The 20,241-nt window shown below is 34.8% G+C and overlaps 1 protein-coding gene across 5 annotated transcripts in view; it reads right to left on the bottom strand.

Annotated features, from left to right (window-relative positions):
• DENND1B (DENN domain containing 1B) overlaps window positions 1-20,241 on the bottom strand; it is a 192,637-nt gene that overhangs the window by 155,421 nt on the left and 16,975 nt on the right. The window lies entirely within an intron of this gene.

Below are 20,241 nucleotides of genomic sequence, written 5' to 3'. Positions count from 1 at the left end.
GCATTATTACATGACATTGTAGCACACACAGAAATTGTGATTGTACCTTACTCATTTTTATATATTTACTGCTACATCCAGTCATTTTATATGCATCTGAAACATAACTATATTCAATTAGATATAAGACACGCTTTAGATTATAGTAGTCCCCATAGTAATTCTAACTACCCACTTACAATGCATTTGACTTTTAATAAATATTTAGTAAGAAAATTATTTCATTAAAGTCAAGGGAGAAGAATAATTATATTATACATTATATTATTCCATACTATTTGAAGGAAAAGAAAGCCAAAAGAACTCTACAAGTATTACAAGCACATTACATATTCATTCAGAGCACATATAAGCTCTTATTTGAATGCAGTATAATAAGCAGCAATGGGAATTTCAATGGAAAATGATATTTAATTTCTTCCACATATTATACTTAGAGAAAATTGATACAAGATGTCCCACTGTTGGTATCGTATTCCAATTCTGATTGTTAAAATGAACAATTCATTTTCTAAAAATCGTTGGAAATGTAATTATCATGTTAGATTATTATTTTTTATTTGGTGGCAATCTTTTAAAGCCCATCAGATCCAGAAACTAATAATACTTTGAAACAAATCTTAAAAAGTTATTTTCCCATTTCAATATGCAATTTTATTACTGAACATTACAGAATCACATGTTGAATCTGCTTTGCATATGCCAATTGCTGCAAGGAAGGACTAGTCCAGGGGTAGGCAACCTTGGCTCTTTTATGACTCATGGACTTCAACCCCCAGAATTCCTGAGCCAGCCATGCTGGCTCAGGAATTCTGGGAGTTGAAGTCCATGAGTCATAAAAGAGCCAAGGTTGCCTACCCCTGGACTAGTGTACCCGTGAGAAGGGAAAAGGAGGACAGCACGGGGACATGCTTGCAAAGGGAGCCAAGAAAAGTGTGGCATTCAAGAAGGCTGGGGTGGAGGGAGGAATTACATTGTGGCTTTCCCTGTCAGCTTCCCCATTGACTTTCTTTGTAAGAAACTGACAGGGAAGGTCACAAATGGCAACTATATGACCGGAGGATATTGCAACTATCATAAGTACAAACATGTTGCTGAATACCCAGATCACACGCATATGACTGCAGAGGCACTGCAACAGCCAGAAACTCGATGAACAGTCATAACTATCACTCATTTAGCATCATCGCAACTTCAGTCATTGAACAAGTGGTTGGTGAATGAGGACTACTTGTAAATTGAAACTATACCTATCCTCATGAAAAGTATATATGACATGAAGCCTAATCCCAAAAGCACTAAGAAATGACTAAAAGATCACACCAAATTTCTGCAACCATTCACCAGATATTCTTCAACCATAATTAATTATGCCAGGTAGTGTTTCAGACCCATCTCCCAGAATAAATTTTTAATAAGACAAATGATTTATTTTTCTTAAGAATTATATAAATTTTATTCAAAAACAATAGTACTCCACATATTTACAAAAAAACAAAAGAAAATTGAAATTATTTTTACTGGATGAATTGCTGTGTGTTGATAATGTTTATGTTCTTGATTTATTTCTGCAGTTGTAACCTACTAGACATCAAAGCATCAAGAATTATGAATTTTCTTCATGCATGGGAGCTGACAAAATTATGCAACACTGGCAGGAGAAATCTACACCTAATTTGCAACAAGAGATTTTTGATAAGCACTGTCAACACTCGAATTACTTTTTTTTAATAAAAGAACAAAGAAAGAGTATATAAGAGTATAATTTTTTTAAAATACCATTTTCTATTAGTTTCTTTTCTCTTTATTTTAAGGATTAATTTTAAGTTAAACAATATTTCATATTTTTTTCTTTTGTTCAATAGAATATATTGAAACCAGTTTTACATAAGATCAGTTGCACCTGTGAACCACTACCATTCATAGTTCTCTTCCTGCAGGACTCAAGTACACAACATGTGGTGTATAACCAAATCATCCAGTAATAGATGCACTCTGAAAAAGACTGTCAAAGCTATAGGATAATGGCACCAGCTGAAAAAATTGACCCTCTCCTCTGCATAGAAGTCTGTTATTCTCAGTTAAGAAAGAAAATGGATCAAAGTCTCTGAGAATAATATATCTGTCCTAATCCCTTTTGAAGACACAGAAGTGACTTTACTATTTTGGTTATTGTAATATATAATATATGATATGCTTGCCTAATGTATTTAAATCTACATGTAAACTACTTAAATCTAGATATAAAATATTTATATCATCTTAAATAACAATGTTGAACAGGAGACAAAGGATACAAAATTGTGTGTGGTTTATTTAAAAAGAGCTTTCAACAGTGACTAATAAAACAGGAAAAGTCATTGTTCATTGTTCAAAGATATTATAAATCAATTCAAGAGACATTTCAGAGAAAATATTTTTATTAGAAAATATATCTCAAAAACGTTTACAAATCCAGTATTATCTAAATTTGTTTTTCTTATCAGATATTTGAATCTTACTTATTCATCATGCAAAGTATCCTATTTTATATTGCTTGAGGTTGAAATACTAAGAGTAGGCCCTACTACAATAATGGAAATGTGAGTTAAAACAAATATACACTAAAAATATACATATGCCTACCTTATTTTTTTTAGCTTAAATAAAAACATAGGACTACATATTTATATGAAGATCCAAAAAAGTCAAGTGTATAGTAATAATAATGGAATGCATTTGCAAGGCTGGTTCTGCTATTTTCTCATTTGTTTTTATACAATGTCATCTCCTCTCACATTCCTAGAATTGATGCTGCCTTGGAATGCAGGGCAGTTTAGACTCAAACTCACAAAGCACCCAATCTTGAGTGCTGACTTCATTATCTTTGTAATACATATGTATACAATAATTAGGGAGAGAGAGAGAGAGGAAGAACAGGTAGACTTTCAAGTATTTTACATAGTGTAAGACACTAAGTCCCTCTGAACAACATACAAGTAGTCCCGAATTTACGATAGAAATTGGGACCGGACATTTCTATCATTAAGTGATACAGTTGTACAGTGCAACCGCATCACTTTAGCAACAGCAATCCCTGTAATCCCAGCTGCCACTGTTAACTGAATCCCATAGTCAAGAGGTATGGAAATTCATTGCCAGTTTCCCATAACTAAAAGAAGTTAGGCAATAAATGGCTGATGGGAAAGTGGATGCTGCTAGGCAGGACAGGAAGCAAGAGGCTGCATGGGGATGGTGGGGGAGAATTGAGGATGGTGGGCGAGAGATGCTGTGCAGGTCAGGGAGAACGTGCAACAAGCATGGCGTGAGAGGTGATGTATGGGCCATAAAGGGTTGGAGGTTGTGTGCAAGCGAGTGTAGTAGAGGCATGGTCAGGAAGAATCAGAGAGGTATGCAAGTGGTGTGGCACAGATTAGGGAATCATTTGTACAAAACAACTTACGTGACAAGTAACACAGATTTTTTTTCTAGTTCATAATCCCTATGCCATTTGCCATTAATAGTATTAAAAGATACCTAGCATTTTCTCATAAGCAGACATTTTAAAAAAATTAATGTGAGAAAATGGTAATAATTAGAAAGTATGTATTTTCTATTTAGTGTTTCCTCATATAATTTGAAGGGTTGCGATGGCTCAGCGGTTAAAGACATTGAGCTTGTCAGCTAGAGCTGGCAGCCCAGGTTCGAGACCCAAGCTCCACGCAACGAGGTGAGCTCCTGTTACTTGCCCCAGCCCCTGCCCACCTAGCAGTTTGAAAGTATGCAAATGCAAGTAGATTAATAGGTACCATTTCAGTGGGAAGGTAGCAATGTTCCGTGCACCTTTGGCGTATAGCTATGCCTGTCATATGACATGAAAATTATCTTCAGACTATGCTGGCTCCCTCAGCCAAGAAACAGAGATGAGCACTGTGCCTAGAGTTGGACATAACTGATAGAGAAACCTTTAATTTTACATATAATTTACATTGTTTTGCATTTTGTATAATAGCCTCAAATACCAACAGCACTTTATATGTAAGGACAGGATGGCTAGCTACTGTGCTTTCTTCATAATCAGAAAATAGGTAGTTCTCAAGTTCCATTCATTTATTCAACATTCAAAGTTATGAAGGCACTGGGGAAAAAAATCCTCAAAGTTCCAGCTACCACAGTGCCCTGGTAGTCACTGCATTTATAACCACCACATACCACCACCATCTCCAACTTACCCTCATTGTGTTTTTCACCTGGTAAGAGGCAGGAGTCCCAGACAAGCAGGCTGGCAGGCAAGAGCTGTGAATGGGTGCTAAAGACTACATGGCTTGAGTTGACATGAGGCTTGCTGTGGCACTGAGCCATCTGTATAGCTGGGGTTTGAGGGTAGCCTTCTTGGGGCTTCCCACAGCCAGTGCTTGAGGCAAGTGCTCTGGATAATGCTGGGCCTAAAGTAGAAGCTTGGGGGCAGGCTGCTGAAGGCCACCACCACCAAGGAATACCACTTTAAGCCCCATGTTTTGGCAAGTGCCCACCTACAGGACTCTTTTGGCCCATAGCTCTCATTTGCTGGACTCAGCTAATGATCTGCACTGTCCTGGGGTTATGATGGCAACTGGGACTGCTAGGATTTCAGTCACTAAGTAAAATGATCACATGACATTGAGCTTTATGACATTGGTTAGTGACATAAATCCTACTCCCAGTTGCCATTGTAACCAAGGGATTACCTATATTATTTTCTAGTTTCAAAGAAGACAAAAGAGGATGATATTAACCATATACATTAAAAAAGAATTAATTATTCTACTTTGAACATTCCTGCACTTCAAATTAAAATGTTCTCAGCATTTCATGTATTTCATATGAAAGGTACATATTAGAGGCTAAGCATATTTGTATCAGACACATCCAAGATTAGGAAGGAATCTATCTCTAAATAGATAAAAGCTTTAAAGACTTGAATAGACGCTAGCACAGGCAAGCAAGAAAAAGCAAGCAATATTTGCCAGGCACCCAACATAATCAAAAGAAAGAACAGTTCAGAACACAGAAGCTTAATAAAAAGGATCATCATTTGGAACATAAATATATGCCGTATGACATTTAAAATGCATCAGATTAAAGACGATATGGAAATATCCATATTAGTTTTGTAGATTCTTGATAGCAGACTTTCATTCAAATCACCAAAAGACATTTTTGTATAAAGAACAAACAGATTTTTTATTCTTATAACTTAATCTGAAGCCTATTAAAAGAATTATCTGGTCAGAAAAGTACATATGTTCACGTATTCTTACTAGAGTGAAAAAGTTAATTATTCTGATTACATTGTTCAAGAAATAGAGAATCTCAATAAGAAAAAATGAGAAAACTCTATCTTGTTTGGAAGAAAACAAAAAGCTTATCCCTTAATTAAAAGATTTATGGTATGATAAATAGAATATAGGTAGACCTCTACCTATAATCATTCATTTAGCTAACGGTGACGTGATTGTGATCTGGGTGTTTGACAACTGTTTGCATTTACAACCTGTTACTAAGCTCGGCACAGTCATATATAAGATCACCATTTACAACCTTCCCTTCTGGCTTCCCCAGAAAGCTAATGGGGAAGCTGGTAAGGAAGATCATAAGTCACTATGGTAAGTTTCTCCCATCCATGCACCTCCCATAGCCCCTCTTCACTTGTACTGTGCTTTTCAGGCATCCATTCATACCCTCCCTGACCCACAATCCCTTGCACTATCCCCATCTCACACAGCACTTCTCACACAGCCTCTTGAAACATTCCCAACAGCCTATCGCAAATCCAACCCACATGGCACCATCCACACATTCCCCCATACCCTCCCTGAGCCATATGGAGCTTCTCATGCACACCTTGCACCCTTTCTGATCAGCACCTTTTATACATTCCCTCCCACCCCCTCCCACCCAATGCTTATACTTTTAAAGCTATTTTTAAAAATGTTGGTATCAATGGAGTTTTTTTAAAAAAAAATCTGAGTACAGTTTGGTTTCAGCAAGGGACACAAGAATTTACCTCTTCTCCCCAGTAACATTTTTTAAAATATCGCTGAAATCATTTTACAAAGATTTCTATTTGTTCTAAAATGTGTGTACAGTCAAGTAAGTTTCCCATCCCTACTAAAAATCCCGAAAAGTTGATGTTACTTCTTTTAACTTTTCTAATTTTACTAGAAACACTAGCTTCTGAAATATTGTTACCTTATATCTTTTTTGCTGTTGCAAAAAAAAATCCCAATCTGAGCTATTGTTTTTTCACCTTGGACCGTGAATCTCTTTTGCCCAATATTGTATTAGAGCATTTCCACGGATAGAAAACCATTTTCAGCTTCCTGGGAATATAAAAGGAAAGTCTTTTTCGCCGCAATGCCATTAGTTATGCCATAAAACGAAAACCTTAATCGGGTGAAAGTTCATTGCACAGAAAGTGCAAAGATGAAATTGAATATGCCATGCTTTTAGCCTGGCTACAAAATGAAGGATTTAGAGAAAAGGATCCCCAGCTCATCTACTGCGCTAACAATTGGGCCTCTCAAGCATTATTCTTTTCATCATCCTGCAGGTTACAGGGATGACCTACCTGACCATTTTCCACAAGAAACTGACAACCAAATTTTTCTAGAGGCCATTTGAGTTGTGATGCCTAGAGGACAAGTAATATATTTGTTTGATTGGTCATTATAGTTTTGCTTTTTTATATCATATATTAATTATATCTGTAAGCTGCCACGAGCTGAACAGATTTGGAGGGCATTAAAAACTAATAAAGAATGTAATTGCATCTGCAAAAGTGAAACGAGAGTAAATAATATTCATAATTATGTATACTTCCAAGTAGAAATGTGAAATTTGATTCCTCAAAACAAGATCATGCCTAAGACAAGATGAGTAAACAATATTCTCATACCTAATAAGTGTCACTATAAAAATATTATATAATGATTTGTAAGCATTCTAGTTGGTTCTATTAAAAGAAATGAACTGTGGCAAATATTCTTCAACTGTTAACTATTGGATATTTCATTGCATAAACTATTTCTACATTACAAAAATAATAAAAATGGTGATTCAGCAGCTTTCACATGAGTTTCTTTTGAAAAGAGTAAATTAGGCTCATTTAGAACCTTCTCTCAGAAGGTGTTTATGAGAGATAAAGGCTGCAATCTTGGCTACAATAAAACAATGAAATCAGTGGGAACTGCACACAAGTTCCATACTCTCAAGCATCTTGTCATCTCCAGATGCCGAGGAATAGATGCCCCACATTATCAAGTGCCTCCCCATGTGCAGCTATGGTGGTGGGTCATCCTACTTGTTGACGATGAGGATATGACAAAAGGTTAATAGGAAAGGAAAAAAGACACATACAAAACAATTTGTGATTGTTTACTTAATCCATCTATATACACTGTTTATGGCACTCTGATACTTACCAGATAAAAGAGAATGGGTTGGCAACAGAAAATGCCAAAGGGATTTGTTGGCATCACCTTGGACCTGGAAGCAAGATCATTCTCCTATCCCAACCATCTTTCCCAAGAGATGCCACAGCCATGAAACTGGACTGAATATCTCCACTGGAGGACCATGTGTTCATTTCATTTCAAAGTAGTTAAAATACTATTTTGTTAAGTAGTACGAACCTACCGACTTATCTCCTCTGTTTAATTATATTTCAATCCTCTTGATTGTTCTTCTCCTTTTAATTTTCTGAAGCTACGCTTCTATACTTACAATAATCAAGCAGGGGATGGTAGGGTCTGTTGTTGAAGAAAAAATCCACCAGGCAAACCAAAATGATTCTGCTCCTCTATGATGCTCAAATGCAATTTCAGGTATATATTATCATGCACACAACATCACTTGCCCCACATGTTCCTTCTGTGAATGTTGATGGACTGCACTGTTAAGGACAGAACCCACCAAATTTTGTCATTCACACAGTAAATTAAGGATTCTAAACCCAAATGAAAAATAATCTGCTAGAATTAATGTTTGACGTTTCTTCCAGATCTTCATAGGACTGAGTAGCTATAAAGTTTGCTCAAGAGTAAAGATTATAGTCTTAAAATATTTTTTTTCTCAATACTGATTTAGAAGAATGAAAGCTAAACTTTCTCATGTACAATTTAAGCATTATGTCAATGCATATATGTATTTTTCATATTATTTCTCATTTGACCTATGTAAAATAAAGTTCACACATACAAACTCATTGTAATTCTATGTGTGTTTGTTTCAATGTTGTATTGCATTGGTAATTGTTGGGTGGGGAGGGAGGAGAAAAATATTGTCCTTCAAATTGCTTCAGTGCTTTAAACACCTTAATGCTAGGAAGTCAAATCCCCTTATTTGGCAAAAAATTACTGTTTAAGGAGCTGAAAATCCACAAAGAAAAGGAAGAATCTACACAAGAACCCTCCCTTCCAAGAGAGGACAGGAAATAATGGTGGCTGAAGATACATATGCCAGAATCCTAACCTTAAACTCCATGAAATGGATTAAAAAGCATAAAAATGATGCTGAACCTACGAGGGGAAATAATCAGAATGGGCTTCTGCAGAATCTTGTATCTTTTAAAATCTTAGGTAGTCCTTGCTTAATGACAGGGACAGGTTGCATAGTGACTGTTCAAAGTTCCCACCGACCTCCCGAAAGCTACTTAAGACTTCTTTTCAAAGTTCCCATGCCCCCCCCAACAAACATATATACCCCTGGTCACATGATTGCATTTTGGATACTTGGCAACCGGCTCACATTTATGGCCATTTGCAGTGTTCCACAGTCATATTACCATGAAAGTCCATTGGTTCATTTAACAACTGCAGCATTCACTTAACAACCACCATGAATTACAACCTTAATTCCTAGCTCCTCCATGCTTTTTACAATATTACATCAATAGCACATCAAAGTTCATTTAAATTTGTCCTGGATTGAATGATTACAAAACCACTCCTCAAAAATCTATTGGAAATTGTATTTATATATGGAGTTCTAATACACATTTTTTCAATTACCTAGAAGTTTTGAAACTGAAACAGCTCAAATGTTTAAAAAAAAAACATATTGCCGTATTATTGTTATTGTTGTAATATTGCTGCTAAAATAAGTATCTTAACTGAGACTTTCTTTTCTGACATTTTAACATGAAAAATCCTTTCAAAAAGATTTTTTTCAATAATGACTATTTTGTTTCATTTTTTGTATGAAGGAAATGGAAACCCTCTGTTTTTTAAAACAGGTAATGCAGGGACACACAGGGGAACTTAGCTGACACTAAAACCCAAATCTGATCCGATAGATCAATTCCCATTCTGGGAGTATCCAGGATAGCATAATTCAAACCACTCTGATTGTGACATTACCAACTGTATCAGATTTTATTTTGCAGCCCTGTGATCCCACTAGGAATTTAACTTGAGAACCTAGGACTTCTTACTTGTACAAAGAGGTATTTAAAAGCTCTACTAATTTAAATAAAAAGTCACAATCAAAATAGAGAATCACAATAATATTTAAAATAATGTCCACTGATTCCTGCTTATGTGTATTTATATTATATATATATATATAAAATTTTAAGTATACTAGTCTACTGTTAAGCTTTCATTTTTTGCATTCTATTTACATTTAATATTATTTTACAGTTCAAATATATCAAGCCAAGGGACAGATTAAAGACATTTTAGTAATCAATAACTGAAAACTTGATTTGCCTTTTCCATTTTACACCATCCTATTTCAATAGCCAAAGAGAGGGAAATACACTCATCAGTCACCTGATAGAGTAATTCAAAACTTAACAAAACAGGGCTAATGGGTGAGAATTGAATTGAAAACACCTTGACAAAGAAAGCAATTTCTTTTCTTCACACTCCTCTGAAGCTGTGGGTCGAACCATCAACAGTGAGGGGCCATCTGTCCCAAGGGCCTTCCATGTGAGTACAAGGGGGGAAAAATTAAATGCTGTTCCACATACATTTAAGTATTGATTTATCTATGACAGGCAACATAGCTGAAAATCTATGTTTTGACTTGCTTCACATATTAAAGGCAACACTAAACTTCTGATAAGTTTGACTTGCTTCACATATTAAAGGCAACACTAAACTTCTGATAAGCAAAGAAAACAGGTTAACAGGGTTGTTTCAGAAAAAATAATCAGTGCTACTCCAACAGATAAAAAAGATGTTTTAAAGGAAATATGCTAAGTTATAGGCCTTCTCCCTTGCGGCTCTGATCCACATGCACATTACTTTTGAGAGTTTTCAGAATTTTTAAAAATTATATATTATGGACATTTATATTTCCCAGAGTTTTCCAATTATGGAATTATATAAATGTCAAATGTACAAATAGCCACATTTTCCAACCCAAGTAACCCAACATACAATCTATGCTATTAGTCAGAGTCCTGAAATTGTTAGAAGGCAGAGTAGCTGCCAGAGGGAGGCAAATGTCAGGAAAACAACACATATCACACATCCCATAGTTACTACTTTCAATGGTTCCACCTATAGTTATGATTTTCAATGGTTTTAGTACAGTTTAAAAGACCATGTAATATCTTAGCATATTAATTTCTGCAATATCATAAAACAAAAGAACATAATGCCCAAATCATCTGAATTATAATTATAATATGACATATTAGGAGAAATATTATTTATTTCAATCCTTGACTAATGTCTAATACCAAAAAATACAGTTAATTTTAATTAAAAGCAAATCAAAACAAATGTTGTTCAAATACCATTCATGTTTTTAGAGCAAATCCAATTTATTTTCTGGTTTAAAAAACATACTGCCTGAAACGCTGAAAGAATTAGCAAGTCAGGAAAAAAAAGAACTGGGACATATGAATCATTTCATGAGCCACCCAAAATCGTGACAGAATGCAACAATCTATAAATTCCATAATTAAGTTCATCTTCATCCACTTTCATTTCAGATAAAACAGATATTCCATGTCTTATATTATTTCATTCAAAATCTACTCAAATAGAACACAGAAATATTATGCATGCAATGAGAAAAAGCTCAAATTATTTACTAAAAAAAAGCTCATATTTGAGATTTTAAGATTAAATAATTTATACAACTCTTAGCATATATTTTTATAAAATATATGCTAAAATATGCTTATTTTAAATGTAAATATAGCATATATTATTTAAAATATATGCTATATATACAAAAATATATGCTACATTTACATAAATAAGATTTTGGGTTCCCAATAAAAATTATAGATGAAGACAAAAAAGTAAATCACACAATTCGCCTAGCCAACAACTTCAAAAACAGTTTTCATATACAGTATATTTAATTTATATATACTTAAGAAGAAAGAGAGTACTGATTAGCTTAGACCTGTAAATCTGACTATGTAGATATCTGTCTATTAACTGACACTCAGTTCCATTATATATAATTGGATTGGAACTAAGTTCCAAAGCACTTTTAATGCCAAAACAAAATCAGAGAAAAAAATGTCCTAATTTCTTTAGCATTACAACTGAGAACAGCTCTCCCCTGGTGCTGTACAATAACAATGACCACCCAAAGATCTCTGTGTTAACTAAGGACAATCTTCCCATTGTCTGCCAAATAAATTATATGAAAGAGATTCATAACATAGTTTGTTACTTAAAAAGAGTCCAAGGAGTAATACCATTTTCTACCAATGTAAAAAAAAAAAAAAATCCTAAGAATAAATATAGTTAGCTTGAATAGTTAATTAGCACAAAGCACAAAAATCCATAAAAACACAAAAGGGATGTTGGCATTATTTCAGAAGGAAAACGGGTATAAAACCAAAATAATTAATAATTATGCTTGAACTGAAGACCAAGGGACAAAGTTTACTCTGCTCTTCCTTACACTAAAAGAGGAAGAGAAAAAATCTTCACAAGTCACAAGAAATTCAAAGTCAATAGAAATCATGCATCTCATGAGAATTCACATAACCACCCTGACAATCATTTCCTTGACCCGTTTTCAGTAAACAATACCCAAAGTACTTGGAGAGGATTTTCCCTGGCCTTGTTCATCCCACTCTTTGCTGATCTCTTATTTTACGGTCAGAGGTTAAACTCCTGACCTCTCACCCCTAAGGCAAGTTCTTCTCCCCTCTTGCATAAAAAGTTTTTCACACTGTGCAGCATTTAGATTAGTCCCTTTCCTTTGGAACAAAAGCCATGTCTTTGTACTTCTGGTTTGGGCACGGAATCTGTACATCAGAGGATGCTGCTTCTACTTAACATTCACAATAACTATATTGTGAGGCCCCAGTAAAGCCTCATCTCTCAGTGTCTAGACTTTCACCCAACCAACCAGAAAAAGAAAATCCTATCAGGCACTCAACTGAAAATTAACTAAGGTATCCTGTTGTGAACCTGATGAAGATGTTATTTGAACATACGGAAAAACTTTCCATTGTTTAAGCAGAAAGACAGGAGAAAACTTTAAGAGATACAGGCCTTAAACAATAATGGCACTAATTTTTTTAAGATTCAATACATAGATTTTTATCAGGGTGCAACTACTTGCATTGGTGTTCTTTTAAAAGGTACTCACAGTAAAATTTAAACTATATGTCACGGGAAAAATATTTTTCTCTAACTTTAAATCTTAAGGGAAGACACCTAAAAAAAATCTTAAAGCTTTTATGAGTTAAAATAATGACAACTTTTTTAAAAAAAAAATTGGAATGGGATACACTCCATTGTTGCATCATCAAAAATGATGAAGTTTTTCCAAACTGAAGAATAATGTGCTGCTGTAACTTAAGCTTGGGATGTTAAAGAAAATGTAAATATTTTATCAAATGATAGGCCTATATGTTGTGATAATTAGACCAAGCTGCCCAGACACTTCAGCCATATATGGAGAAACATGCTTAAAGTTCTGCAGAGTCTGGCGGCTTTTTCTGAGGCAAGAAGATTTAAGGAACTCAGTTAATATCTAGCTTGCAGAAATCAAAGAGACTCAAAATCTTTAAATTAAGAAACCCCAGGGATTCTTTGTTTCTTCTTTGTTTCTATGGAACTAAAGAGATCCCTCTCCTGGTTACCCTTAGGTTACAGTTTAGCAGACACAGACAGGGTATGGAGTTCCCTGCAGGAAAGGTGAATCAGAGTGGGCAAAAAATGGAAAACAGAAAATGGCTCCGCAAAATGCAGAAAAAGAAGACCATGAATAGACCTGCTCTTCATAATTGCTCCCTGGACAAGGAAAAGACTTGAGATCACTCACAAGTGTTCCTTGCAAATCAGCAGTCTCCTGCAGGTTGGGAGACGTGACAATAGCCATCTTGCTCAAATTGCAATCAGTGCCTTAAAAAGGACACTGGGTTTGCATACTTCTTTTTCTAATCACTTTCGTAAATGGTTTCTTAACTGCTTTTCAGCTGTTAGGAATTTTTGGGTTGGCACATTACACAGTACTAGATGAGTTTCCTTCTATCTTTCATGAAAGAAATTTTAAATACAAGTTTAAGGACAAAAAAAATCTGGAGTAAACAGTGAAAGGGTGATTAAAACTTTGATTTTAGAAAATTACAAATAGACTAAAGATCCAGATAAAACAAAGATTCTGCAATGAATTATAAAGAATTCTTTCATGGGAAATAAGGTAAGGCTTAAAAACTTGGATATTAAAGAACAGTAGAAGAAACTAAAGATTACAATTAAAAGAGAACAGTCAAACTCAACTTACTAATACCGAATAAAGCAAATATTTTAATATTAGATATACTGAAAGATATTTTTGAACAGTGGATCCAGAAGTTAATTTTAAGAGTGTCTACTTCTGTAGATTGACTGACTGTATTACCTGACATGATTAAGACGGATTTAGAAGTGGATTTAAAAATGACAGCCTGTAAGAAACCAGCTGATGTCTTAATAATTAAATTAAAAATTAAAAGGGATATACAAATAGCAAATCAAGAGAGCAACCTGGATAATTTTCTTATAAAAGCCTAATGAGATTTCATTACAAGTACAAGAAAAGTATTAGGTAATTACAGGTAGTCCTCAACATACAACAGTTCATTTAGTGACTATTCAAGTTTACAATGGCACTGAAAAAAATGACTTATGACAATTTTTCACACTTATGATCATAGCAGCATCCCCATGGTCACATGATTTGTATTCAGATGCTTGACAACTGATTCACATTTATGACAGTTGCAGTGTCCCAGAGTCATGCAATCCCCTTTTGTGACTTCCTGACAAACAAACTCAATAGGGAAAGCAGATTCACTTAACAACCATGTTACTAATTTAAGAACTGCAGTGATTCACTTAACAACTGTGGTGAAAAAAGTCATAAAATGGGACAAAATTCATTTAACAAATTTCTCAATTAGCAACATAAATTTTGGGCTCAATTGTGGCCGTATGTTGAGCACTACCTGTACTCAAAATCACTTTATAAGCTTTAGTGTTGAATGGCTCTTTGAATATGAAACTCCTCATCCCAGATTCCAGCATTAAGCACTATAAAACTGGAGTTCTATACTGATTGGTGGACCATCTTATACTCTCATCTTTTACTGGTACAAATCCCCCCAGAAAGAAACAGGTTTTAGCTCAAGAGAGTTTAATAAGAACCCAATTATGTCAACTCTGAAACTTCTTCATTTAGCTACCTTATTGGTACATGAAAAAGGTTATTCCTTTAAAATCCCATATAGCTTGATGCTAGGATACCTAATAGTTTATTACATTATTAGTGGATCATTCATACATAAGTACAAAAACATTTTCTGTATGCCACCATACTCAAAGGTTGTTTGGCTGACAGGTAGGAGAGAGGACTGAGGAATACTCAAATCTCAGTGTTTTCCTCATTGAAATCTATTCATTAATTTATTAAACTTCTATGCTGCTCATCTTGCCAAAGCGACTCAAGGTAGCTTACAATCATTTAATAAAAATATCATATAAGGCATTAAACAATAATGACAATAAATTTAAAATTCAGTTAAAATTCAATTGACCAAGAGGGAGACGAAGGGAATAAAGTACTCATGAGAAGGATGTGGGATCTCTCTAATTCATTTACTACCTCCAGGATGCCACTCCCTCATTGGGGCCCCAAACCAGTTGGCACAGCCAGTTCTTCAATCCCTTTTGGAAGGCCAAAAGGGTGGGTACAGATCTCACCTTTCTAGTTCCTTGAGCTGTAAATATAAGGAGGGAGGTGAAATATACTTTCAAACTTGCAGAATTCTGTTAATGTAACCATACAATAAATTTAAGAGATAGTACTTCTGGATGTGCTTCTTCTCTGGACCACTTCACTAGGCTGACAGGAATAAAGCAACTCTAAATGTAGACCATACTATTTAAAAAGTGAACGCATGGAGAAGTATAACAAGCAAACAAATTACTCCCTTAGTTCTATTAAGTTTAGTGGGGTTTATTTCCATGAAAATGTGCACGGGTCCCCAGCCTAAGATGCTCTTGAGTTGAATCCATGGGAATTTCCTCTTAAGTTGAAATCACAAGACTAGCTTTTATCACTAGCACATAGTTTCCCATTCAAAGTCTTTATCACAATGGTATGACTAAAGCAAGTTACTCAAGAACTTTTGCAAAAATGCTATTAATCCCCCATCTCCACCTGAAGGAGCACTCAGGTTAGAATTCTTCTGTTTGCTAGATATCCAATGATACCAATATTCTATTTTTAACTGCACAGGACATTACTAGATCAAAATGTAACAAAGTAAAATAAGGAGTTATAATCATTCCTTGAAACAAACTAGCAGGAGTAGGCTACAAGTGACTGCTCTCCAATGATAATTTTTCTGCCAATTGCCAGCAAAAAAAAAAAAAAAACTGGCTGGACTGTTTTTTTTTAGCAAGCAAGAAATAAGAAGTGCTTTTATGGCTTCCAAAAGAATAGGGACATAACTATCTAAGCCGTACCTCATAGCAGAGTCACAACGTAGGCACTTAAAAGAAGAGGCTTCTGCGTGGTGTCACTGTGAGGTTGGGGATGCCATGACATGTCCTACTTTACTGTTTGCAGTTAATTTTATTTCAAGATTTAAAATATTTATAGATCATTTGTTTCCCTGATCAGGAATATTATGTATTATTAAAAATACAGACAATAAAATTGCAGCAAAAAAGCAAAGAACAAAATTTAATTTAAAACAAACTAAAACAAAGCAAAATTGACCAGCAGCCATTAAAAGCCCAATGAAACAATACATTTTAATTAAATGTTCAGAATTCTTGGGAAGGCCAGCTACTATTGGATCACACTGCTAGTTCTAGAACAAACACAGGAATCCATTCTTTAGTGAAAAGGCCACATTAGCACAGGAATGATATGGTGGGATCACGCTAAATGTTAGTAAGAAATGCTGGAATAGGTAGGAAGGAAGTAGTAAATTGGGGCCAGAACCCAAGGTTTGCAAACTTACTATTATCTTTCTGGCACTTCACTTTCTATCTTTCTCTCTTTTTCCAAGACCCCTTTTTATTATCTCTTCCACCCACAGCAGGCTAATGGAAAGGGGCAAAACATTTTTGTAAGAGAACTGAACTGCTCACTAAGTGCTTACTTTTGAAAGAGGCCGAGAACCAGGGCAAGAAATGCATGTAGCCTTGAGGAAACAAGCTTCCCACACCTACTCTAAAGACATAACATCAAGATGGAGGGGAAAAAAATCTTCAACCATGTGAAATTTTTAATACTGTACAGTGCCATGGATCAGACATGGTCAATATAGTTATAAAAATCAATAATCTTTACCTGCTTCTATTTAGCATTATATCTGACATGTTCCTGTTAGGGTGGCGTTTTGTCTGTTTGTTTGGTATGAGTCAGCTTTTGACTCCTGGACAAGTCCCTGCAGGTTTTTGGGCAAGATTTTTCGGAACTGGTTCCCCTCTACATGTTTCACAGGGCTTGGCGGGTATATAACTGGGGCAGTGTCACCCACCTGGCTTCATGCCTAAGGCAGGACTAGAATTCACTGTCTCCTGGTTCCCAACCTGATGCCTCACCATTACACCAACTGATTGATTAAATGATTTAATAATTACATCCCAAAATACGCTTCAATAAAATTCTACGTTCATATTCTAAAAAAGACTGGTAAATGTCTTATTAGTTACGATATCTCGATTACTCCCATTCCAAATCAACCTCTTTTTAAATTCTCTAACACATGCACTTTCAAGAATAGGATTTTAAAGTCTCATGGATCTTTATCATACCAGGCTATTCCTCTCTAAAATTAAAATTGTCAATGGAATTAATATTTAAATCACTTTCAGCTTCATCGGGATAAAACTAGAAAGCTCTTTCAATCTCCTAATATTTATTAGAGCCATTACAGAGTAATCCACATTTAATCTTATGTGCTTTGTCTCTGCCATTTATAATCTACATATATTCAAGATTACTGGTAATTCATGATCTCAATGTACCTGCTATGAAAAATGCCAAAATGCCATTTTTAGGTTTCATCAGCAATTTTAAAAATCTCTTTAACAAATCAAGAGAGAACTATTTCCATATCCTACTGATTCCAACTTATAACAATAATGTTAGAAAAGATGTGGAAGAAAAAGAATATATTTTTGTTTGCTAAGTCTCTGTCCTATATTTCTTCCAGGAGCCCAAGGCAGTGTACATAGCCTTTCCTCCTGCATTTTCCCCACAACAGCAATCCTGTGAGATATGTTGAGCTTTAAAATGACTGGGCCAAGCTCACCAGCTTCCATGGCTGAGGATGTAATTTGAACTCGAATCATCCCAGTTCTAGTCCAACACAATCACTGTACTACATTGATTCACGGTTCTTTATCCAATCCTTTAGATAGCTGCTGAAATCACTCACAACTTAGGACATGACCAATTATATCATGTATAAGACACTCATTACTACTTATTCCTTACTTGCTACTAATTATTTACATACCACTTACTATTCACTATTATCAATCACTGTGTAATATTTGCACTATGTAATACATGCACTGTGTAATAAATTATTCATGCTGCTCCTGTGAATAGTCCAATTAAAAATGGCTTTTCACTGGATATATGGGGTATCGTATTGGCAAGATGTATGATTCAGCAATTTAGAGCAATATATGGCATTCAATAACAAGATAAGTTTGAAGTGCCTTGCTTTCCATTCTGCCATTAGGCAAATCTATGTTGGATATCTTCTGATTCATATTTTTCCTGCTATAAAATGTTAAGCATTGTTACTATTGTAATTTCAAAATAAGGGAAAGAAGAATGAGAGAAAAACAACCAGAGTGCGTTATAAATATCAGAAAGCTGTTAATTGAAAGAGATACCTTATAGAAGAAGTCCCCAACCTTTGGGACACCAAGGATCGGTTCTGTGGAGAGAGGTTTTTCCGCGGACCAGAGGGTGCATGATTTTGTGTGCTGCCTGCATCCTATGAATGGGCCTTTGCTTGTTGTGTGGACCGGTTGCTGGCATGCTGCGGTCCAGTACTGGTTCACGGACCAGGGGTTGGGGACCCCTGCCTTATAGCATATACTGCTGCTTGTGCCTTGAACTGGTTTAAAGATTTTGATCTCAATTCACATTGATTTCTGCCATAGGGTGACTACTTAAAACGTTCATGGTATTCATGAAATTAGCCCTTCACATTTGCTCTGTATTTTCATCCATTTGATCCAAACACGCTCAAAAAAATACTCATATTTCTTAAATACACGGAATACAGGTTGTTCAGTTAATAAAAAGTGACTGATGAGTTGATAGCTGATGAGTTGATGGCTTACCAAGTATACAGATGACTGAAAAATAAGCTGGTCAGAAATAAGAAATGATAAAATGGAATAAACTGAAGAATATGTTCTGGTAATGAGACAATCTAGAATAATATCAATGGAGTGTCTGTCCCATGAAATGAAGGATTAGCACATTTTTCTATCTACAAGAAGTGGGTTTTTTTCCCTCCCAATATGTGTTGTCATATATTACATGTTTTATTGATTGACCAATTAATTTTTGTATTTATATACCACCAAATTCAACAAAACCTATCTGGTAGCTTACAACTCGGAAACAGAATAAAAACATAAAAGCCAATAAAAATACAAGCAAACATAAAAGCACTTAATGTAAGCATAACGATGATCATTAATTTCCAAAGGATCTTCAAAGAAAAATCCCTCTATTTTTAAAAGTTTCTGAGGGCCAATATGTGCATGACAATCTAATCTTAAGAAGAATGTTCCATCATATCAGAGCTGCAATTGAAGATAATCACCCCTTCACCTTCCCAGTTCTCCACTACTCCCTATCATCCAGTGGAAAACAAGCTCTATTGCAATGATTTGATACTGTATTCAGAAAACATGAGAGTATTGAAATAGCAACCTTTTTCCGGTTGAATTCCCCCTTTCAGCTTCTCTTACTGCATTCTTTTTCAATGCTTTTTTTCCTCTCTTCCAAATATAGTTACTAGTAGTAAACAAATGAAAATCTTACTCCACATTTTAATAAAATAACTATTACTAATCACATGTAATACTGTGGCCTATAGATAACAGCTTTGAACTGGAGAAAGACCAGTATCTAAGAACACTCCTTTCTCCTTTTAAAATAAAAATAAAATATTTTAATGTTAAAATTCAAGTAACATTTGGAGAAAGGCAATTTATAGTAATACTTGCCTTCCTTCTTACTGGTACTCAGTTTCTTATTACTTTATATCATATATTATTATGAAGTTACACTTAGATTTTAAAAAAATAACTTTATGGCAGTCTTAAGACATTTATAATTGTATCTCTGCTGGCAAGGCTATTATTGACATTCCTGTAATACCATAGTAAGGTCACATTTTGTGATAAAATATTTCCCAAGACTGATACAATTAACTATAAGCAAATGATTTTTCTATGCAATAAGCGTTACATTGGGGTAGGGGGATTGAATTATTAAGTGCATTCAACAGAAATTCTATAAATATTAGCATAAAAGTACTGAAATAATAAGAGAAAAATCTAAACCTTATTTTATAGAATAAATTCATCATTGGATTTCCATAACAAAAAGACCTACACTAACCATATTATTCATTCCAGAGTTTTAGACACCATAATGGATCAAAAAGGAAAAACAGTGTACTATTCTGTTCAATGAGTAGGAGTATAAAGGAACTGAAGAAGAAATATCAGAGTCTTCAGCAAAATGACTTTGTTTATA

This window comes from Crotalus tigris, unplaced genomic scaffold (genome assembly GCF_016545835.1).
Source record: "Crotalus tigris isolate CLP2741 ecotype Arizona unplaced genomic scaffold, ASM1654583v1 scf7180000018636.906410, whole genome shotgun sequence".
NCBI classification, from domain to species: Eukaryota; Metazoa; Chordata; class Lepidosauria; order Squamata; family Viperidae; genus Crotalus; species Crotalus tigris.
Note: the sequence above shows the minus strand (reverse complement) of the source record. Positions and strands in the feature narration are given on the sequence as shown.